Here is a 6,403-nt window from a genome sequence, read left to right as displayed (position 1 = left end):
ACACCAACATTCAGAACCTGCTAGTTGAGCCACTTCAGAGGATACCTCTTCCACCTAAACCTTAGACACTTTAGGATTTCTCTGTAATATTTTTCTAATTGTTTTTAATTTTAAGGCTTAGTTTATGCCCTTTTCTCGATGTACTCTATAAAGTTTTTCTTCCATTCAATGAATTTCTGGATTGTTTACTTTTTAAGTCTGACAAAAAAGGGGAGAATTAGATAGAAGTATTTTGATGAATTATTTTATCTAAATCTCATAAATGCATTGCTTACATTCTGATATAAAATTATTGCATAGTTCTAAGTCAATTCTCAGGACCTATCTGAATCAAGGGAAATTGAATTTTTATCTAAGAAACTACTAAATCAAGTCAAGCAACCTAAGAAGATATGGTAAAAAATTCTCTACCCCCAAAGCCCATATCTGATACTAAACATCTTTAAAACTTTTTTAAAATATCAGACTTAGGGGGAGATTGCTAATCTCAGGGGGAGTCACTTTTCTATCTGACTTTGATCATTTTCAATTTAGTATCTCTTAAAGTACTTATTGTTTCATAAAAATCCTAAATTTTTGTCATCATAAAAAAGGGGGAGATTGTTAGAATACGATTTTGATTCTGTAATGTATCTCTAAGTTTTGATGATAACAAAGAATGAAACAATTTAGTACCCTAACAGTTTTTCTTAAGTGTGCAAGATTTTAAGTTGAAATGACTCTGATAAGTCATCTTCTGATTCTTAAGAAACTAATATTTGGCATCTGAAGTAGTCCAGAAGCGCCGACCTAGCACAAAGAGAAATCACATCTGACTCTGAACATAATGCATATGAGGAGAAATCGCCTGAAGAATCTGACTCTGAAGTTCAAGCTCTAATGATCTGATTCTAAAGACTCTGTAAGAGATATCTAAAGACTCTAACTCTGAAGACTCTGATCATTCTCACCCTACTCTGACACATGCTCAGAAACATGCCATCAGAATCATCTGGTCAGAAACTTAAGTTGGAAGCATTCGAATTATAGCACAATCCTTTTTAAGGAAATATTTGATTATGCTCCTAGTCTGCCATGGAAAGGACAAGGAATTTACTACATTTAACTCCCACAACTGGCACAAAATATTTATCGAGTTCCCCCCAACGGTATCATCTCAAGTGCTATATAAGAGCCTCTTCACAATGTGTTAAACATACACAACTTTGATACAATAACATTGTCATACAACTTTCTCATCACTCTTACGAAGAATAACTCACTGCATACAATATTACTTCTTCACCATTATTGTTGTAAGAAAAAGTTTCCATACAAGAGTTATTGCTCAATATTGTGAGGTTATCTTTCACTGTTCTTAAATTGTGTCTATACTACTTATCTAGAAGAATCTAGTGAAACACTTTGTAATTCTTGTAATTACTTTTGATTCCTCAAGTGACTTGCTTAGGTCTGTAGACTTGAGAGAGCTAAGAGGTTGTTGAACCCTTAGACGAACCTTGTAATCTGTTGAGATTAGTGGATTAAGTCCTTGTTGAAGGCGAAATCACCTTGGCCGGGTGGACTGGAGTAACTTTGAATTTCAAGCGAATCAGGATAAATCATTTATGTTATTATTATTAATTTTGTATGTATGTTGTTGGAAAAATATTTTAATTCATGTGAAAACAATTCAACCCCCCTTTCTTGTTTTTCTCTACCTTCAAGTGTATGTTAAGTTGTGATCCATTAATATGTATGAAGTAATTATGTGTATATGATGTGAAGTGTCATGCCAGAAAAGGTCAGTGAGTGATCTAGGAGCGTATTTCTACAACATCAAAAACATGAATACAAGGGCAAGGGAACAAATCTTGAAGTCTCACTTATAAACCTAAGATACGTCTGTTTGTCTTCTGAAATTCCTTTATAGTTGTAGTTTATTATCTCTAAGGAAACTAAGTGAGTGGATATCTTTATCCTACTCATGCAACTACTTTTATTATGAAATTCATTTATTATTGGATCTCTCACAACAACAGACTTTTATCTTTTCCTAAGTTGGTCATTTAAAGAAATAAATTTAAACAAGTTACCACATAATAAAATAAGGCACTAAACAACACACCATTTCAACATAAAAACAAATTCATATTAACTTCTTATTGCTCAACAAACAAAAGGTTTAGCTAATGATGAGCTGAGTATAACTTACAAAGCTGGTTTTGGAAGGACACATTCTTAAATAAGAGATGAAAAAGAAATAGCAACCTTAAAGTAACGTGAATCTATTGCAATGCATTGTCATCATCATAGAGGGATGAAGGAGATATGGGTTTGTGGAGGTGGTCGTTGAACGGGGTTTCAAGGATGTTCGTGTGAGGTTGGATGAGGGAGGAGACGAGAGGTGAGTCGGAAATGATGGTTGTAGTGGCGGGACTTGGAGGTTGTTTGTGGTTGCGTCATGGTTTTGCGGTGGTCGGAGGGAATAAGTTATTGGTTGGTGGCAGTGATGGAAGTTAAAGAAGGTGGCAGCCGATTGTTGTTGAACGGTGGTGCGATTTATGTGAGGGGCCATTGAATGAGATGGTCGCAGGTGGTGATTTCGTGAGAGAGAGGCGGAGTGTGGTGATTGATAGAGGTTTAAGGTTGTGTCTTGGTTTTGGAGCTGATCGAAAATGATGGTGGTTAAGGGTGTTTGTAGGTTGACGTGGGTGGATAGTAGAAAAAGAGGGTCACGTGAGCTGGTGGTGTATGGCGGTGCATTTTAGAAGAAGATGGATGAGGGCCGGTGATGTGGGTTCATGCAGTGGTTGTGAGGATGCAATGAAGGAATAATGAGAGGAAATGAGAAGAAGGGAAAAAATGTTGCTTCGAAGAAGATGATGTAAGTCTCAGTTACATTTTTTTTTCTTCAAATTTCCTTCTCTATCTCACTGGTCCATGTGGAGAGAGAGGATTGGGCAACTTTGGGAGGCACGAATTTTTCTCTTGGATATGCTTTTTGCTTTCCTTTTTTTTTATCTTAAAAAAATCAGAAAATAATCCTACCGAAATGGGTGCCGCATGGAGATTAGTTTGGATAGTCTCCCATAATGGTTCCCCCATCATTAACACTAATTAGATATATATACTAGGGTTTAAAATAAATTAACCTCATAATACCCCTCCTTATGATTTTTAGTGTAAAAAAATAAAAGTTAAAACTAAATAACCTAAATAAAATTGGACACTTTAAAATAATCGAGATAAAATCAAAATGAAAACACCGATAATTCTATTTAATTATTCCAAATATTTTGACAAAAAGACAAAAATAAAAAGACTAAAAATGAATAAAAATAAGGCGCAAAAATGTTCGAAAAATTAAAATGAAAGTACTAAACTGATAAACACGAAATAAATTTATAGAAAACAGACAGATTTTGAAGTAAAAAATGTCAGGTTGAATAGGCTCAGGCTAATCAAAATGCGATTGAAAAAGGAGTCGAAATATAAAATGAGCACGCCAGGTTAAACTATGCGAACCGTAGGTTAATAAAAGTGATGTATGCAAGCTCGATCTTGAAAATTTTCGCCTGCTAATTCGACATACATTTAAAAAATGATTCAACTAGTCTGTTGATATTTTAAACGTTTATGTGGATCAAAATGCATGTTGTGATGAGTAGAAAATGCACATGTCTTGTGAATGCATTAAATTACTGATCGACTAATCGTTAACAAACAATTAGATGCAAATGAATCGCTCTTGGACCATTTGCTTCTGATTCCTAATTACAATTAAAACCCTATAAAGATTTAGATGACGCCGATACTCTTGTCTATCACCCTCCGGACCTCTGAAATATGATGCAACAAAATGAACAATGCATTGAGACTAGGAAATCAAGTCTTTTGACTTTTTAATCATCAAATGACTGAGTGAATGTCAAAAAGATCAGATAAAATGTCAGAACTCCCAACTTTTCGTCTAAACCCTGATGAATGTTTTTGATTGATGTAATAAATGATAAAATGAGATGATTTTGCAATGCTGATGCAAGTGAAAAACTCAAGTTACATTTTAGAGTATGACACAAGCATCAAACTAGCAAAATCTATATAAAGGAATTCATCAATCGACTCAAATATAATACTACATTACAAAAAATTATCCATTTTACAACGTTGCGACACTTGTGTAAAAATCGTCCAAATTCCCAATTTGTCACAATAATTAAGCCCAAACACCTCAGACAATTTAACACAAATGAACAAAATATAAAAAAAAAATATATATTTAATTTTCCAGTACTCCCCATGTGTGGATTAAGAGAGAGAGAGGAACCGACCTATTTCATTTTTCCTTCTTAAAAAAAAGATAGAGTTGTGTTTCCTCCCTCCAAAACCTTCTTCCTCCTCCATCTCCATTCTCCACAACCCAAATTAAAGAAGATGACAATATTCATGTTCCTAATCATCTCACCTCTCTAATCAACCAATTAGATGTTTGTTTTGAGAAACCTCGCCATCGACCACCATTCTTCTTTTTCCGGCAGCCGCAGTTGAAAACGAAGGTTGAGAGACATTTTCAAGCCCTCGTTAGTTCAAGCTCTTTGACTAACTAAATAGATTTTGATTCGAGTACTTTGCGTCGTTTTCTTCTTCTCCACCGCGAGACACTGCGCCGGATTCTTCTCAGGCAGCTGCAGGTTCACCTTCTCTTAGGGTGAGTATCATGTGTCTTAAATTGTTTGGTTGTGCTGGTGTATTCAAAATGAAAATTTATGTTTAAAAACCTTAATTCCTCTTTTCTATAAATCCCACCCTTCTTGCGTTAAAATTTTAGCCTATGTTTTTGTTAAAATTATGCTACGAAAATGCTTAACAAAACTCTTGTTTAGATTCTGTTTTGAAAACACAAACCTCGTGTTTTTGCACTATGGTATTCAATATGTTTTTGCTACTATTTTGAGATGGGCTATATATGAGGGATATAGATGGAACTGCTTAATTTCAAGATTTATGTGGAAAACGTCGCAATCAAAATTAGAAAAATGTGGAACATTGGTAATGTTGTTTTATTTTTTTATCCTCTATGCTTTCAAGTTTTCTACACTTGTGTGGAGTGATTATGGAACATGTTGGTATGACTGTTTTTGTTTTTGTGGATGCAGCGTTTTTCAATGGCTCTATTTTACTAGTATGGGATGGTTAATCATTTATCAACTGGTTATTGTTATACTTTCAGCTTGCAAAATGATTGGAAGTTTTTGTTGATGATATTTTTTCTTAAGATTTGGCCATGAGATGGTGACTTCAAATAGCTAAGGAGTTGAAAATGTAGAGATTATTGTTGTGCATTCACTTTGTACACTTTCTGGTTTTGTTTTGAATTTAGGTAGATTGTTGTGAATTTGTGATGCAACAAGTTCTAATATTGTTTACTATATTCATGGTTACTTTAAGTTCTTGCATTATTTTGTAGCTTGTTGTTTCTTTTTTATAACAATTAATAAAAAAGAAGTTATAGTTGTTCTGGATGAAATTTATCTTTATCTTATAGTTGTATCATTAATCTAGTTGACTTGGGTTTTTGTCTCATACTTGCATTCCATAATGAATCAAATAAGAAACAGATTGGTAAAATAGGGGAACAAATTTTCAGTTGTCAAACTTTTACTTAGTTATTGTAGTAAGTTTGGCATAACTATTTGGATGAAGATAGGACAATTCAATTGAGTTTTCTTTTTAATATTATAAATCTGATTTACAGAACTTTAAATATAAGTTATCCGATGTTTTTTATCCAATGATTTTGATTCATTGGCTGTGGTGAATGTGTGATGTTCTAACTGTTGTTTTCGGTTTTGAAAAATTTGTCATAGAAAATTATTGGGATGAATCACGTATTAAGTCACTTTCTTTAAGATGTTTCGTCGTACTGCCAATAATTATGCAATGCAGTCGAGTTTTGACATCTCAAGGATAAAATAATCCATTCAAATTTACGATGATCACTTGCACCGTAATGAATCATTCGAAGAAATACACCTTTAAATGGTGTTTAAACCACTTGGAGTATCCGGATATAATCCAGTCGTAGATGGCGCAAAAAGAGACTCGAAAAAACAGAACAGAAAAATAATATAAGATGAAGAGAATGAGAAGGAGAAGAGAGATTTCGAAAGGTTGCGAAATCTGGAGTGAGTTGCAAATGAATGAATGAATTCTATTTATAGGCAAAGAATTCAACTGAACGGAGAAAAAAAACGTGTGAGAGTTGAAAACTTCAAGTACATTATTGACTGTTTTTGTTTGGTAAGCAAGTCAAACTCTGACTCGTTTTTGGAGGGCAGTTCAAACTCAGTAAAAACTAGATTAAGACAACGTTTTGATGAGTGACACATCATAATTAATTAATTAATATTAATTAATTTCT

The 6,403-nt window shown here is 33.7% G+C and overlaps 1 long non-coding RNA gene across 1 annotated transcript; it reads left to right on the top strand.

Annotated features, from left to right (window-relative positions):
• The first annotated feature begins 4,256 nt into the window (after window positions 1-4,256).
• On the top strand, window positions 4,257-5,509 carry LOC127086922 (uncharacterized). Its single transcript, XR_007789677.1, has 2 exons — window positions 4,257-4,690; window positions 5,139-5,509. It is a non-coding gene; the product is annotated as an uncharacterized LOC127086922 (long non-coding RNA).
• The last annotated feature ends 894 nt before the right edge of the window (window positions 5,510-6,403 follow it).

The sequence above is a fragment of the Lathyrus oleraceus genome, chromosome 5 (assembly GCF_024323335.1).
Source record: "Lathyrus oleraceus cultivar Zhongwan6 chromosome 5, CAAS_Psat_ZW6_1.0, whole genome shotgun sequence".
NCBI lineage: Eukaryota > Viridiplantae > Streptophyta > Magnoliopsida > Fabales > Fabaceae > Lathyrus > Lathyrus oleraceus.
This window is presented reverse-complemented; position numbering and strand designations above follow the sequence as displayed.